This window comes from Protopterus annectens, chromosome 7.part1 (genome assembly GCF_019279795.1).
Source record: "Protopterus annectens isolate FY-2018-M chromosome 7.part1, PAN1.0, whole genome shotgun sequence".
Taxonomy (NCBI): domain Eukaryota; kingdom Metazoa; phylum Chordata; order Ceratodontiformes; family Protopteridae; genus Protopterus; species Protopterus annectens.
Window position 1 is genome coordinate 161672039 of NC_056740.1, and position 17466 is coordinate 161689504.

Consider the following 17466-nt stretch of genomic DNA (forward strand, 5'->3'; position numbering starts at 1 on the left):
CGTTTGCTGTCTCTTAGTTGTTTCAGTGTAAAACAGATAGACCATTCTTATTTTAGATGTGTCCACCACTTGAAAAATAAGATAATAATCTTATGTATTGCTCTGTAAATGTTTGCTGTTTAAGTTGTATCTTTGTATAAATAATCATTATGTACTGCTCTTTAAATATTCTCTGTCTTAGGTGGCTCTTCGGTATAGCTGCAGTGGTGCAGTAGGTGGCATTATCACCTGTTAGCAAGAGGTTCTCTGGTTTGATTTTTGGCTGGAGCACCTTCTGTGCAGAGTCTGCATGTCCTCCCTGCAGTCAAGTGAGTTTTAAAGACATGCAGGTAGGTGTATGTGTTTGCCTTCTGTGAAGGCTGGGTGCCAGTCTGGCAACTCAACACCATAAATACTTCACTGCCAATCAATCTGTGGACTGGTAATCCACTGTGGCAACCCCTAACCGGGAAAAGCCGAAAGACATTGCTTTTGTCTTACAGTGATCTTTGTCTAAATAATTACTATGTTGTCTTCTTCACAAATGCTGTGTTTTCCATGTGGATCTTTTCTCCCGGGCCGTCACTGAAAATGGGTTCTGTCCCAGTCAGACTATCCCAGTAAACAAATGTAAAACAAATAAATAAAATAAATGTCCTGTTTCATACGTTTTGATGTTTATACTTGCATATGATACAATATAATAATATAATATAATCTCTTTACAGTTATTTTAGTGCACAGCTGACATTACAGTAATAATTAATTGTCTCAAATGTCTGCCTGTAAGGCTGATTGTGTTATGTGACACATGTCAATACATACTGTGAAGCAGTAGATAGATGTGGCGATATAGGAATACTTGCAATGTGTATTATGTCCATATATACATCACTGTTGTGAGAGTGACCTCCTTCCCAGGCTCTTCATAATGCTTCAATATCATTTATTGTGTATTGTGTAATCACTAGTTTGCTATACTATACATACACATATGACTACTGGCAGGGTTTGTAACAGACCTGTCATAGCAGCACATTGTACAGTGTCACATGACAATTATGATGTCCATTTATATACATTAATGAATATTTTTTTAAATGGCGTATGCATTTATGTGCATGCCTTATCAATGATTGTGAGATATTTCAGTCATATTTGGCATAAAAGTGTGATGTATATTTCACACCATTTTATAATTTAGTATAGATATGATGTATGCCTGATGTCAAAAAAAGTGTTATAGCTGGATAATGTCAGACTGTAGTGTAACATCACATACATAACAGATAAAGCATGTAGCTTTTGTAATTTATGTCTGGATTTTCATTTATTCATTGTTTTTGAGTTATTACTGGTTATGTATAATGTTTTTTCTCCTGTGTTGAAATGTGACAGAATGTGCCGCCTCACCGATCATATGATGCCGACAATGCGCCAGACCACTGCCACCAAGTTGGACTTCATGGACCAGGATGGTGATCATAATGGGGATAATGATGATGGTGACAACAGACCAGGACATGCATGTGCTACTGTTCCTGTGGCTCAGCATAGAAAAAGTCCACTACCATGCCAGGCTGATGACCTTTGGGACCAGACCTAGGATTTGGAGACAGACGCGTTCCAGTTGCAGATGAGGGTCCTGATAGGTAACCTTTTTTCAGGATATGTGTTGGGTCATGTGTGACTCCTTCCAGGAGATTGCTAGATAGATATTTTGTGATGTCGTCCCTCAAAAATTTTACAATTGCCTGTGTGACCCACTTACTTAAAGCTACCACTATGGTGTTTTCCATATTCCTCTTTTTACAGCCTAGGCACAATTCTGCACAATCCCATATTGATGTCATGCTTTTTGGATGTACATCATAATGAACACTACTCATATAAGGCCATATGTGGCTTTATCTTGATGCTGCAGTATGATACATATTAACAAGTGACACATGCACTATCATTATTATTTATATGATCATCATATGCTGTCATTACTTCATACCTTATTCCATATTGGAAGGGATGCTATTCGTTCAGTCTGTACATGTGTGTACTCTTATGCATACATTGCAGCACAATATTGTTATGTCTGGTACACTCAGGCTCTGCATGTGACAGATCTGACTGTTGCAGTTAGCATAATGCAAGTGGGACACAATTGTTCTGCTTGTGTTGTTCCTGCATATACCTAGAAGGGATAATAGCAACTCATATACATTATTCCCATTCTTCTCACATCATGCATTGAGGTCAGTCAAGTGTGTGTGCTTGTCCATATTATCCACGTGTAAGTATTGTGCCCATTTGTGTGTTGATTTATGCATTCATATGTCTGTCCAACATGACATGTCCTTGATGTGTACCTTATGTAAGGTTGGTTCATGCTGTCCCACTGGCACAATGACCTTGCATGTACTGGCAATTATTGTGCCATGTAATACATAGTATACTACTGCTGCTGTTTTAGAGTACTGTGAATGGTAGATCAGCACGTGTCGCATACTGCACTGACATTCAGTGGTCCCATATTGAATATATAGAGGAGATGTTTTGTTTTGCATCATTTATTACTCCCTTTTTTGTTTGTATCTTGCTTATAAAACTAACCAGTCTTTTTTAACATAGCTTATATTAAGATATGAATACACAGGTTAGCATACATGTCGATGTGTATGCATTGGTATTACATATGCACTGATTTACACAATGTACATGCTTATGGACATAATATGAATGGCACATAGCCATATTCAAACCTGCTTTTGTTGTATGCCTATGCCATTTGCTGTTTAAGTGTTGCACATTATTGTGTTTGTGTCATTTGTATGCGGACTTGTTTATAGCCCTCCCCAATGCAGTATGCACATGAGTCAGACATTGACCATTTGCTTCAAGGTACCTTGTAAGGACTTGCAGTCCATCGTGTGTTGCAGACTCATTCATCTGCACATATCTACTTAGCTGTGATTGTCCTGCTTTATTCTGTGCCTACTTTCTCATGATGACATTTCCTCACTGATGGAACAACTCCCTGCAGCACTCAAGTATGCATCCAAGACATGTATTTCCACAAGTGGTCAAAAATAAACTCTTAAGACAATCTAGACTTAATACTGAAGATAGTATATATCAAGAGAAGTTGTTGGAGACTAAAGATGAATTTAGAGGAAGGGGGTATAAGAAGAAAGAACTTGATAATATAAGTACAGAAATACAACAGCAGAGGAGAACAAAAGGGGGAAACACCAAGCTTTTGTTACAGAAATAAGATGGATTTGAAACAACTTTTATTTAAGGATGGATGTATGAAATCAAAAAGGACATTAACACAAAGACAAGGTACCTTTAAATGTGGCCACTGCAATGCTTGTCCATATATAATGCAAAATCAGAATTTTCAAAATCTTGTTACACAAAAACTATATTATCTGAGAACATATGTTGATTGTGGCACACAAAACATTGTATATGTAGAGATGTGCACACAATGTACATGCTTTTATATTGGGAAGACGAACTGTCAGTTTAGAACAAAGATCCTGGCACATCTAAGGGACATTAGAATTAGAACCTCAACAAATGCAAACCAAAAGTGCACGGTCACAGAAGAACAAATAAAAAAAAAACTCTACCACGACTGAAATAAAGTCTTTATTTCAGTCGTGGTAGAGTATTTTTTATTTTTATTACCTCTACAAATGCATTGAGCAAACATATAATGGTGAACAGCAATCATTCCTTCTTTTTTTATGGCACTTCAAGTAATGTATTGCGGCACAAGAAAAGATAATCTAAAAGAATTAACTGAGTATGAGGAAACAAAATAGATAGCAGACTTGAGAGCAGATAAAGAACCAGGTCTGAATGAATTAGTTCCGCTGAAGTCAGTCTTAAGAAGGTATTGCCTGAAAAGATGAATCTGATTGGGCACTCCCACTATAAAAGTTGATGGTGATTGGATAACTACAGATCTGATGAAGGCTTAAGGCTCAAAGCACTCATCTTATCTTTTTAACTTTTAAAACTTGTTTTTTAATGTTTAATAAACCTTTTGCTGTGGAATCACGTTCTTGTTTATTTTTGGATATTAACATCACAGTTATGCTGCTACATGCTAGGAGTGCCAACACTACACAGCAGTCACTGGAAGGTGTCCCCACCTTGGAAGACTCAGACATTTGCAGTCACAAACACCTAGTTCAAGGAACCACAGCCATACCAGGCTGCATGACTTTCCACATGTTCAGTCCTCAAACTGAAAGTGTGCCAGGTAATTCAGGTGGTGTATCAGTATTTGTTAAAGATAGATGCACTTTCAGGTTGGTTAAAAAGTGTGATTCACTGGAGACACTGCAGGTGCTATTCACTGCTAGAAGGGCACCTAATCAAGCCATTAACAGCTACAGGAGCAACTACATGAATCAGGACACCTGTTGTGGTTATTTGAATCTACTTGTGTCTATCAAGAAACATCACAATACTATAGTGTGGGGTGACTTTCACTAACCACCAACTGTGTTCTTTACTGGTGCTCAAACTCACTTCCCCAAAGGCTAGTCCACGTCCTTAACTACAATGTCCTGAACCAGTGGAGTGGCATCCCCACAAGGGGAACCAACGTACTGCATCAGGTGGTTACCAATATGGGTGACCACTGTAGCACTTCCACTGTGAGCTCCTCCCTGGTGAGATCTGACCACAAATCAGTCTCCTTAAAAGTAAGACTCATACCTGAGTCCCCTTTGCAGCAGACACAGTAATAAACTTCAACAAAGCAAATTATTACCTCCTATGGGATGGTATAAGCAGCTTAACTGCACCTCCCCCCTCAGATGGGACAGGCAACTATGCTGACCTCTACACCAATACTTTATGTGAGTACCTGTACAACTGCATAGACTCGGCAGTACCTGACAGGAGGAAAACAAGCTCCTCATGGCACAGCAAACTGGGAGTGATCATGCAATCCCTTAGTCACGTCAATCTCCTACAAGATGGTCATCATGAAAAAATGTGTGTTGACATACTCATGGCCATAAACACCATGCAAATGTGAATGTAGTGTCATTTCCATTGGTAACACAAATGTTCCTGGTAAGTTGCACATCAGTAGCAACAACTGATGTACATACTCATGGGTGATAGACCTGGCCACACAGGTTTACACCTACTTTACCATAGATCACCATGTCTCCCACATGGTAAGAAGGGAAGTATATCATGCTCATGTCATTACTGAGGGCACTGTCACCTGATAATGACGTAGCTATAACCTCCATGTACTCTTCTTTCAACATGGCAATATTTGAGTGCAATGGCCATTTTGTCATGTACCTTTCCAAGCACCAGTGGCAATTGCACAGAACACAAAGGTTCTCCACAAGGGAACTTCAAGTCCCCAGTATCTGTCCTATAGGGATCATCTGAAATAACTGTCATTCTAGCTTGTGTCATACAGACTACTCAGAAGGGATCTCTGCCTTGCATTCAGGGAAATGTCTGACCCTGCTATATTGAAAATGCTGCATATCTGTAGGTGAAATGGTACATGGATTACTTGCTGTAAGGACATTAACCTGGTATGTGACATTACTAATAGATGCTGGTGGGGGAACATGTCTACCAGACTTTAACAAACCTTTGCAACAGACTCCCACCAAATGGCAAACAGTACATCTCATTGCCCTCTTCAGATGCAATCTGTATGATTGTCTTGATGACCATCATTTCAACACAGGGCTTCTGCCCGTGTCCCTCGTGGACAGAGGCAATATGTGCTGATTGTGTAAATAAGGGTAAAAACTTGATAAGGATTTTAAGGGCCCTAGGGCCATTAGGCTACTAAAGTCCAATGATCCCATGATTACATATGCTGATGTAAAATGGTCTAACATCCAGACACACAAACCTGGCTACAGTCAGAATAGTACCACTACCAATTAATGTTTTAGAACACTGCACAGCACACACACTCCAAGTTCAGTGCAATTAGATTAGAAACTCTACCTATTTAATGTTGCACTCTACAGATCACAGTACATAACACATGCACCACAGCTGAAGTCTGCTATTAACATCTCTTTAGGTAATGTTATGCTAGATGACATCAGCAGGCCTTGTTGTGGTCAGAAATTTGGAGGCCCACATTGCCTGCTACAAACAAAAAACTGCAAACCTAGTGGGGTGATTGTATTTAGTTTGTAGGGAGACACATACAGATACTAGCCTGGATTGAGATTAGAAACCCCACCTATTTTGTCTTAAACACTACAGATCACAGTAGTTATTGCACACACCACAGCTGAAGTCTGACATTAGAATGGCAGTTGGTAGACTTAAGGTATATGACATCAGCAGGCCTTGTGGAAGACAGGAGCTTGGAGGCCAGCATCACCTGCAAGGGGCAAAAAGTGTAAACCATTTCAGTTTGGTATTCAATGTGATATTCCCATTTGTTTTGCAGGGAGATGCACACACACACCACATGGATGAGAGTGAGATTAGAACCCCTACCTATTTAGTCTTACACACTACAGATCACAGTATTTATCGTATGCACCACTGCTGAAGTCTGTTTTATACATGACTGCAGGCAACTACTTGCAGAGTATATAAACTAGGCTTGTGTTGACCAGTGTGTGTGGCCTGCAGAGTGACATTGTGTATCACTGTTCTCTGCATCTAGTAGCCTAGCAGTCAGACAACTGTTTTTTATCCTAGCTATGTGGATACAATACCCATTTTGGCCATATGTGAGTGTCTCTATTTGAATGGGCAAGCCTCTGGGCAAAATCATTGAGCCTTGTCAATGCATGTATACACAGCATGATATATAACATCACCTATTCACCTGCTGGTATATGTGTGATGACATCCAGCAGGCACAGGGAGGCTGTACGTAAGTGCATTATCTACTGTTGAGCCCTTACTTTTGGTCCTTTGAGCAACATTATATATGTCTCATTGTGCAGCTTTAATCACCATTATCAGGTGCACACCCCACACCCCTGCTACTTAAATATACTAACACTGAGATCGCACTACAGTGGGGAAAAGGATATATTTCCTTATCCTCACTGTACCGTGCTTCCGTGAATCAGAAGTGGGGTCGTAATTTTCATTTTCGAAATAATGTAATTTCGATATATATATATATATATATATATATATTTTACATATATATATATATATATATATATATATATATATATATATATATATATAGGTGTGTGTGTGTGTGTGTGTGTGTAGCTATATGGAAAGAGACAGGAATGTATGTGTTTATATATATATATATATATATATATATATACGTATAGAGATAGATAATATATCTATAGGGAGAGAGAGCTAGTGACAGACAGATATGTATATATATATATATATATATATATATATATGTATGTATCTGTAGACATATCTATATATAAGAAGTCATTCTGAATGGGGAGCAACTGAAATGAGTTGTGCTTAACTAAGTGTATGAGCATGCCCAGTGGGATTTTCACTAGTTATAACCTGACTCCAATCCACATCCCCTGTACTCCAGTCCAGAATTTGTGTGTTACACAAAATGTCTGTCCCTGTTTCTGCAGTGCTGCATGCAACTGACATTGGCTATAACTTTCCAAAGTTGTCTGATGTAATTAATATGTGATAGAGGTTAATAATATTACACCGTACACAGAGTGACAGTCTGTAAAACACGAAGTAATGATACCTCACATCCAAAATAAGTGGGCACTTCTAGATTACAACCATGAATGCCATCATACAAGCTAATTGCCCTAGTCCTTTCAGCCACACAAGCTGCTTGACAGACAGGGATCATTCATCACACAATTAGCTGCATAAATATGTACATTGTTATTCCTACTTTAATTAAGGTATACAGTGTATGGTCAGTTCCAATGCTAATGTCCTGAGACTGCCTGGAATGTTGATATAACATTGATGAGAGAGCACCCCTGCAATACCAGGCTACAACTCTTACCACACTTTTCGGCCACCAAACCAGGACCGAAACACTAAAGATGGAGGAGTGTCAATATTCACCAAGGATATTCACACCACCAGGCTAGATGGCCAACACAATGTGTCTGAAATTCTCCAAGTGCAACTAACACTAGGTAAGACTGCAATCCAAATTGTAGCTTGCTACAGATCCCCCACCATACCCCAAGATTCTCACTACACCTTTCTAAACATACTGGAAAATATTAAGATAGAACTAAACACCCTAATACTGGGTGATTTTAACTACCCTGCCATTAACTGGGAAAACTACTCATGTCCCAACACCTTTGTTCTTGGAATTCATAAATTGCTACGCCCTGGATCAACTAATCCATAGTCCCACCAGGGCTCCAATATCCTAGACCTGGTCATTACCAACATGGGAAATCAATGCTCCATACCTATGGTCACCCCTCGTTAGTCAGGTCTGACCATAAGCTAATCACCCTTAACATCCACATCCCACCCCACCCCCACCCCAGTAAAGAAACCACCATAAAAACTTCTCCAAAGCCAACTTCATGCTACTCAAGTCAGAAGTGACAAACTTCATGACACCCATGCAGACGGAACTGAAAGTTCAACTGCTGAATCCTACACTAAGGCACTGTACGAGCACATCCACTCATGCATGAATCGTGCCATCCCAAATAGAACCAAATGCTCTCATCCAAAAAAAGGAAGCCAATCTGGTGGTCCCCTGCCATAAACAAACTCTACAACAAAAGGAAGAAACTTTTGCAGAAAAGAGGAAAATCCCAGGATGCAAAAAACTCCCTTACTAGCCTCAGTAAGAAACTGAGAAGCCTCATAAAATCCTCCAAAGCTAGTTACGAAAATAAAATTGCCAAAGATTCCAAAGACAACCACAAAGCATTCTATAACTATGTCAAGAATCTAAATGGCAATGCTCAGATCTGCTCTGAGCTAAAACAGAATGGCATTAAATATACTGATCCGAAGGATATTGCCAATATCCTGGCAGATCGATTCAGTGCCAACTTCACCCCCCTCTCACCCCCTAAATGGCCCATCTCAATACTGGAAGATTGCCAAATTCCAGTAATAACGGCCACAAAGTTACAAAATGCACTCTCTAAAGCCAAGAATACAGCATCCATGGGACCAGATGACATCCCGGGCTGTGTACTACATGAACTACAATATGAACTGGCACCTCACCTAAGTGTCATGTTTAATCATAGCCTCACCTCAGGTTTCGTGCCCACTGAGTGGCGCAGAGCTACAGTTATCCCAATCCACAAGGGGGGATCCTCCTTGGATCCCGGAAACTACCGTCCCATCAGTCTGACAAGCCTTATCTGCAAGGCCATGGAGCGTATTATCATGAAACTTATAAACAAAGACATTGGCAACCTTCAAACACTGGACCCCACCCAGTTTGGGTTTGTGAAGGGCCGATCTTGTCTCCTGAACCTGATTGACTTATTTGAATCAGTATCCAGAGCCATGGACAAGGGTAAGGTGGTCCACACAGCCTATCTAGACCTTGCCAAGGCCTTTGACACCATCCCCCACTCTGGAATCATAGATAAACTTACAAAGTTGGGCATTAATCCCTATGTCACCCAATGTGTTGCTAAATGGCTTATTGATAGAACCCACACTGTAAAAGTAGCCGACTCCAAATCCAGCTCCAGACAAATGACAAGTGGAGTACCTCAGGGTTCAGTCCTGGGGCCGCTCTTGTTTGGCATCTACTTCAGTACAGGTCAACACTAAGGGACTCTGGCTAACAAAGTTTGCAGATGACTGCAAACTGGGAGCCATTATTGAATCCCCAAATGATGTGGATACTCTACAAAAGGGCCTTACAGAAACAGATGCTTGATGCCAGAGCCATGGGCTCAAGCTTAATGCCAAGAAATGTATTGTTATCCCCTTTGGGAAAAAACATGTATCCATGAATTACCATATAGGTGGCAGTACACTAAACACAGAAAGTGTGATAAGAGACTTAGGGACACAGGTGGACAGTGGTCTCACCTTCGATAACCACATCGCCACAACAGTCAGGAAATCCTTCTATGTGGCACACCTCATCACAAAGGGCTTTTCATCCAGAAAAAAGGAGGTCATTGTCCCACTGTACTCATCCCTCATTAGACCCATTATAGAATACAACGCTCCATTTGGTATGTACCAACTGTAAAGGCCTCAGAAATACGTCACTAAAAGAATAACAGGCCTAAAGCAGATGCCCAACACTGACCGCCTTAAAAAACTCCAGCTATACTCTGTCGCATATCGTCTACTCAGAGGCGATCTCTGCTTAACATACAAGACCATGTCAAACCCAGAGCTGTTGGACATGCTACACTTAAAGAAATCCCAATCCCTCCGAGCTACATGCTCCAGGGATCTAAACCTTGTCATCACAATAAATAAAACATGCTGGAGGGATAGGTTCCTGACCCAGAGACTCCCCAGACTCTGGAATAGATTGCCCATACATGTCAAGCAGAGTGCCTCTTTGGACCTCTTCAAGAGGAACCTTGACGATTGGATGGGAGAAAGGAAATTCACCCCAGGGATCACGTCAGTCGCCCTGCTAGACAGGGGTCCAGGAAAGTAAATAATGTGGGAAGAAATAGCCAGGGAATTGTTATGGCTAGGCTTGTATAGGCCCTAGGGCTGATAGCCTAGTACCAACCTATGAACCTATGAACCTATGAGTTTCTGTTACAGCACTTACATGGAACACTGTTTTGTTGGGGATGGTGAAACACCACCACACGTTCTGCTGAGATACACAACAGTCTGACTATCATTTCACCCCACTCGTCTAAAATCTACCTTGACTGATGTACCAATAATCTGTTGCAGTAGGACTGCATGAATATTCCATGCATGATGCCTAGTAGAAACATGATAGTGGAATGGGTATCTATAGTCCCATATGGATGTTATTTCTGTCCAAGTAGTCCACTATATTTACTTGTATAATGTAGCAGATCCGTACATACAATACCATATCATAATAATCCTTACAAGTACTGTATAGGTTACAGACTTACCTTGCAAATGCAGCAGGTGACACAACTGTAGTTCAGGGTTTACTCTGTCATTTGCAAGCAGTCCTCGGCCAATACATGGGTCGGTACAGGATGTGTGGGTTGCCTGGCATCATTTTAATTGCTGCGTGTGAATAGGAGTATGGTGTCAGTCCCTAGGTCCCTAGGTTGTCAGTGAATGTGGTATGCGTTGCCTCTTAGCTAATGCCAGGGTGTACTGAGCATGCCCACATCTGCCTACAGGGACATCAGCAGGGGGTTCTTCCTCTGAGTCCTCTTGTGACTGTGGCTTTGGTGGCCTAGGTACTGGTGGGGGGCTGTGCATCCTTTCCCTTTGCTGATCCTGCTGCAGCTGTTTTTGCAGGATCATATTGTGTAGCATAGCACATACTGTGAATATATGTGCATGTGTGGCTAGAAAATACTGCAGGGCTCTGCCAGATATATCCAGACACCAGAACTGAGACTTCAGAAGCCCAAACACATGCTCTATGATTTTACGAGTTTGTGTGTGAGCCTCATTATGGCATTCTTCTGTGGGTGTGTGTGCATTTCTGATGGGTGTTATCATCCAGGGTTCCAGGGCATAGCCAGTATCCCCCAGTAAAGGGCCATGTAGGATGTCCCCCTAGCAAACATCCAGTACAGCTGTGATGTGTGTGAGATATGGGAGTCATAATAACTGCCAGGGCTGTCAGCACACACATTCAGAATAATTCCCTCGGCATTGCACATGACTTGGCAGTTGATGGAGTGGTACCCCTTGCATTTATCCTAGATTCTACCTTGCTCACCAGGTGGTGCCTTGATGTGTACATGAGTGCAATCTATGGCACCTAGTACTTCAGGATAGTGTGCTACATGGTAGAAGTATTGGATATTGCTGGCCCTCACCTGAGGGGACAGGAGAAAAGAGATGTGCTCACTGGCATGTGGTAGCATAGCATCCAGGAACTGGTGGTGTATCCTGGATGAAGATGCCTGTGACACCCCATCATGTCTTCAGTTGATCTTTGAAAAACACGTGTAGCTAGTATCCTAAGGGCTACACATACCTGTGTTTCCACTGAGATGGGTTCCCTTCTGTTGGCTCTGGCTCTGAATTGAGGGCGGCAGAGCTCTGTGAGTTCCTGTAATATGTCCCTGTCCAACCTGTAGCACTCTACAATCTTTAGCTCATGTAGCTCCTGGAAGGTTACCCTGGGCCTGAACACTCTCTTGTTTCCACTGAGATGGGTTCCCCTCTGTTGGCTCTGGCTCTGAATTGAGGGCGGCAGAGCTCTGTGAGTTTTTGTAATATGTCCCTGTCCAACCTGTAGCGCTCTACAATCTCCAGCTCATGTAGCTCCTGGAAGGTTACCCTGGGCCTGAACACTCTTCCCCTTCTCAGCCTAAGTTTATTGTCAGCAGCACCAGCAGCATTGACTTCAGCATCTAGCCCATACAGATGTAGTAGACCTGTAGCAGCCCCTAGCATTATCTCAGCTAAAATTCTCAGGTCTATACTCCAGTGGTGCAGAGTATTGGGGAAAATCAGAATGTAGGGTGTATGCATACTTTATACAGGTCTGCTGTAGGTCCAGCATGTGTGATTGGCTAATTATTATGCATTTCATCTGCATAGAATGTAATCAACACCATTTAATGGCCATAGTTTATTGCGTAACATGGCACTATGCTCTGCGCCGCACCGTACAATGTAGCTTATACACAGTAGTAAATATTAATTGAATATATCTGATTTCCTTTCATTTCTACCTACCGCATCACTGTCACATGGGTAGTGTGCTGTGCAAAAACATTAAGCTATGTGCTGTGCTGTACAGCATAGTTTATACAAAAGTCAAAAAAACAATGATTGAAGATATCTGGTTTTAATTACTTGCTGCATACATCATCACTGTGACCTGGTTGGTCTTTCTGTGTGAACGTGCTCAGCTATGTGGTGAGCAGTATAAACACACACATTGGGAATTCAACAATAGTAAAAGTGAATGGGCACACCCCCATGCTGGCATCTAAATCCACTGGAAATGTCAACATGGTGTGGGAGCCTAAACAAAGTGGATATGTGAATACACTTACTCCATTTGCTATTCAAGACATCCACCTCACTTGCATAAATATCCATACTGACAGCCTGGAAACTACACAGTTCATAGCCATATGACATGACCAACAGCACCATTGCAGGATTGCATGGATTCCACGCAATGTCCTATAATACATTTTTGACAAGTATCACAAAATTCTTTTTTTCCCTACTTTTTTATTTTTAATTAAGCATGTTTGTGCACTGTGGCTCATAGCGCAAACATGCCGAAATTATAAAAAAATTATTTATTTTTACATATTCCCTTCCTTTTTCAGACATCCACAATATACATTTTGAACATATATGTATGCGTTCTAACGTTTACTGGAGAGTTATGTCCATATTTCGGGTCTATATTATATGAACAAAGTTTTACAACTTCAAATACCATATGATAGACACCATATGGTCGAAGTTATAAAACTTCGAATAGTGAAAATAAAAATAAAAGAATAAACCCTAAACTAAGGGTTGTAGGCAGGGGGGCAAGCCCCCTGCACCCCCCACTCTTTAAATATAACAATTCTGAGACAGCACTATAAGGCAGATAGTTTTATTAACTATTCGAAGTTTTATACCTTCGACCACATGGTGTTGATCATATGGTATTTGAAGTTATAAAACTTTGTTCATATAATATAGACCCCATATTTCTGATGTTTTACATCCCTTCTCTCTGTGTAGACTCCTGTACATGGAAAAGTTCTGCATACACTATGGACACAGACACAGGGTCTATATGGATGCCTTTTTGCTTGTTGGATTGCTGTACCTGGGTCATTTGCATAAGATTCATCTGCTTATTAGGTAATTTGCATTACATGGAACTTTCCTTGTTTGCACATGCTTGAGTGCCACTAAGCAGTGCTTAGTGAATCTAAAAATGTTTGCACTCGTATATGCATCGCGGAACAATGTGTACACAAAAAAAAATCATGTAGGCTTTACTGAATGTCCCCCTCCAAGGAATTATATATTAAACACTGGATAATTGCAGAGTCTGCTCAAACCTGATGGATCCCAAAGCACAATGGCTGCACCTGATGCAATTTAAATATAACAGATTACTTTGCTGACAACTTTCTGAAAGCACCTGGCAGAGGCATATGTGCTTAATTTTAATGCTAATATATTCCACAAATTCCTAAGTAATCGTGTGGATTATGCAAACATAACTTAAAACAAAAAAATGAAATGGGCATTTAATGCATTAGTTGAAAGCCATAATAGAGGACGTTCTGCAAATGCATCCCAGAAGGCATCTAACCAGGTGCCAAGCCAGGCTACAGTTAAGTCAGCTGTCTGAGCGGGAAGGAATAGATAGATATAGATTAGTACAGGCTGTGTGCATGACATGTGCACCCCACATGTATGTTCGCAGTCTGTGGGATGCATGTTGTTGAAGTCTATCCTTATCCTTTATGTAACTGACAGATTGTAATATAGAGAATTATGCATGACATAGGTAAGTGATAATAGCACTGTATTCCACCACAGCAATGCAAGCAGTTAATAGCTTACTATTTGAAGGTCACTTTCAGTTAGCTATATCCCAGAATGAGGTTGGCTAAGTGCATGCAGCTTTTAAGCACCATTTGCACCATAAATATTTAATGTGATTCTTTAGCATTCAGTGTTTTGGAATCCCATTAGCGAACATTCACATATGTTCTTGAATTTTGGTGCATTAACCGTAGCATAAGTGTACAGCACTCAGAGCAACTGCCTAATAGGAATTAATAAATGGGAATATCTGTAACCCGTGCCTGATGCCCTACAATAATCTGATACATCCTCTATGTGCCAACTTTAAAATGTGATATTGATGCATATTCTTAGCATGCCATTGCTACCTGCGAATTGAGTGTGGCCTCAGTAAGCATTGTTTGGAAGGTGCTTGAAAAAAAGGCTTCTACAACCATACCAAAGTTGTCAACCTAGAAGAGGTTTTAGTTAGTCTGGATACAGAACTGGACAGAAGAAGAGATGACATAGATGCTCACTGTCTATGCTGGCATACCTCTCAACTGACCAGATTTTCACAGAATGTCCAGAATTTTGAATCATAGTTTTGGTCTGTTACTCATAAAATGTGTGGTTTTCTGGCAAATCCCTGGGATGATCTGAGGATTGAAGTCACCAGATAATGACATACATTTGGGTTTCAGACTTCAAATCTTTCAGAAAATGTATGTTAACACAAACCCTATTACTTTAGCAACTTTCTAAGTTTCTAAGTTTATAACAGCAATATTTAAAATCTGTCCCTATTTTGGGGCCTTTGTCCCTCCATTTTGCCAGGCTTTGTCTAGATTTATTGCACTAAGAGGTTGGGAGGTATGCACACTCAAGCAACTTTGTGATGATCGACATATGGAAATGGGTAGTGAGAGAGCATCACAGTCGAATTGGGATCGACGGGACTAGTGTGTAGGTCTGCCACCACTATTATACTATTATACTATATCTACACTGGAGGGATGCAGAGGATCTTTGCTGGAGGGTCGCAGAGCTGCAACACCAGCTACCTGATGCCTTAATAAGTTACAGACTTTAGACTTTAACACCTAGATTATTATATATGTATGTAGTAAGCAAATGTGTTTAGATGAATCGTGTTTCAAGTGTATTTTATGAATATCTGTAATATTAGTATTAATTTACATGGAAAAATAAAACATTTTAATTTAGTTTACATCCATGTGTCTATGCATTATAAAATTATCCACAACTATACTGGCCATTGTAAACTTTTGCAGGACTGTCTATTACACCTGTATATTAATATGGACTTCACACATAGCATTAGTACTGTTATTCTATAATATGTGCTTTTAAAACATTTAAAGCAGTTGATGTCCTTTAGCTCGACTAGTTAATCAACTTGGTAAGTAAGCTGGCATAATGACTATTGTTTGCCTGTGTGTGGGTTCAAAGCTTAGTTTGGATAAATTTTTGCAAGTAATTCATTTAATATTGCACATCACGTATAGAAGATCTATTACTACACTACACTACACTTGATCTTAGCCAAAAGGCCGAGAAGCGATACTATACATTACATATCTAGCATAGCCATAGTATGTTGATACCTGTAGTACTTAGGCAGTGAATGAATATGGATTTCTTTGTTATCTGCAAAACTTCTAGAAACATCATACAGAATACATTGTTAATAATGATGTGTGAGTAATACATGCATTAGTTACATTGAAAGTTTAAATTTCACAGCGATCTTTTATAGTCCAGTACTTCTTTCAACAGTTTAATGAATGTTATTACAATTCAGGTCATCCCGGCTGAAATATATGCAAGACTTCTAAATACAATGCAAGTACAAGGAGTGTGAATCTGTAATGTTTATACAGTATTATAGCTGTAGGGTTAGTACTGTGTATGGAATCATTGACTGCCGTCCTACATATTTTACATGTGTAGGTTCGAATCCCACAGTCATAATTCCTTTAATGGCTATTTATATGTTTCAAGTACAGACAAATGCTTTCTAGCAAACTATGAAAGTTAAACTCAGTGTGCTGATACATTAGTTTATATCACTTATAAAAGAGCATTTTGTCATTATCTGCAGATTTTCCAAAATATTCTGTATTGCAATATATGTGTACAATGGTATACTTACGTTTCCTTTACTCATGGATATGACTTATGGATACATGTACTTATAATTAAATGTTAACTTTTACTCTTGTGGTTAACATAATGTAGAAACTAATTAGGTATAAATGACTGGATTGCATGTTAACATGCCTTTCCTTTGTGAGAATGCTGACAACACAAATGACATGTATTGGGTTCCTGAACTGTTATAGCTGAGGGGTATTACTGTACACAATGTGATGATGTGCAGTCTCAATGACATTGTTTCAAATTCCACCACAGACATTATTTATGGCATTATCCAGCTTGAATATTCTTACACATTGTAGAGGTATTTTGTTTCCACTCTATTACTCATTTATGTTATGGACTTCAACATTTCATGTCACACAATGCAATATGGATATATTTATTTTATTTTCTTTATTTAGCATTTGTTTATTGGGAAAGACCAACTGGGACAGAGCCCATTTTCAGCAAAGGCCCAGGAGAAAAGCTCCAGACGCATGTCTTTGGAACATGGGAGGAAACCCACATGAATGTAGGGAGGACATATAGACTTCATAAGAAGGCACCACAGCCGAGAATCAAACCAGAGATCCTTTTGCTGTGAGGTGACAATGCTAACCACTGCACCGCTGTGCCACCCAATATATTATCTACATTGTGATGTTAAATGTGTATTGCATCTTTTATAGTGCACATGGCACTTGTAATGTACAC

The 17466-nt window shown here is 40.0% G+C and overlaps 1 pseudogene; it reads right to left on the reverse strand.

Moving 5' to 3' along the window:
• Positions 1–16072: 16072 nt before the first annotated feature.
• On the reverse strand, positions 16073–16175 carry LOC122807875 (annotated as a pseudogene).
• Positions 16176–17466: the final 1291 nt, after the last annotated feature.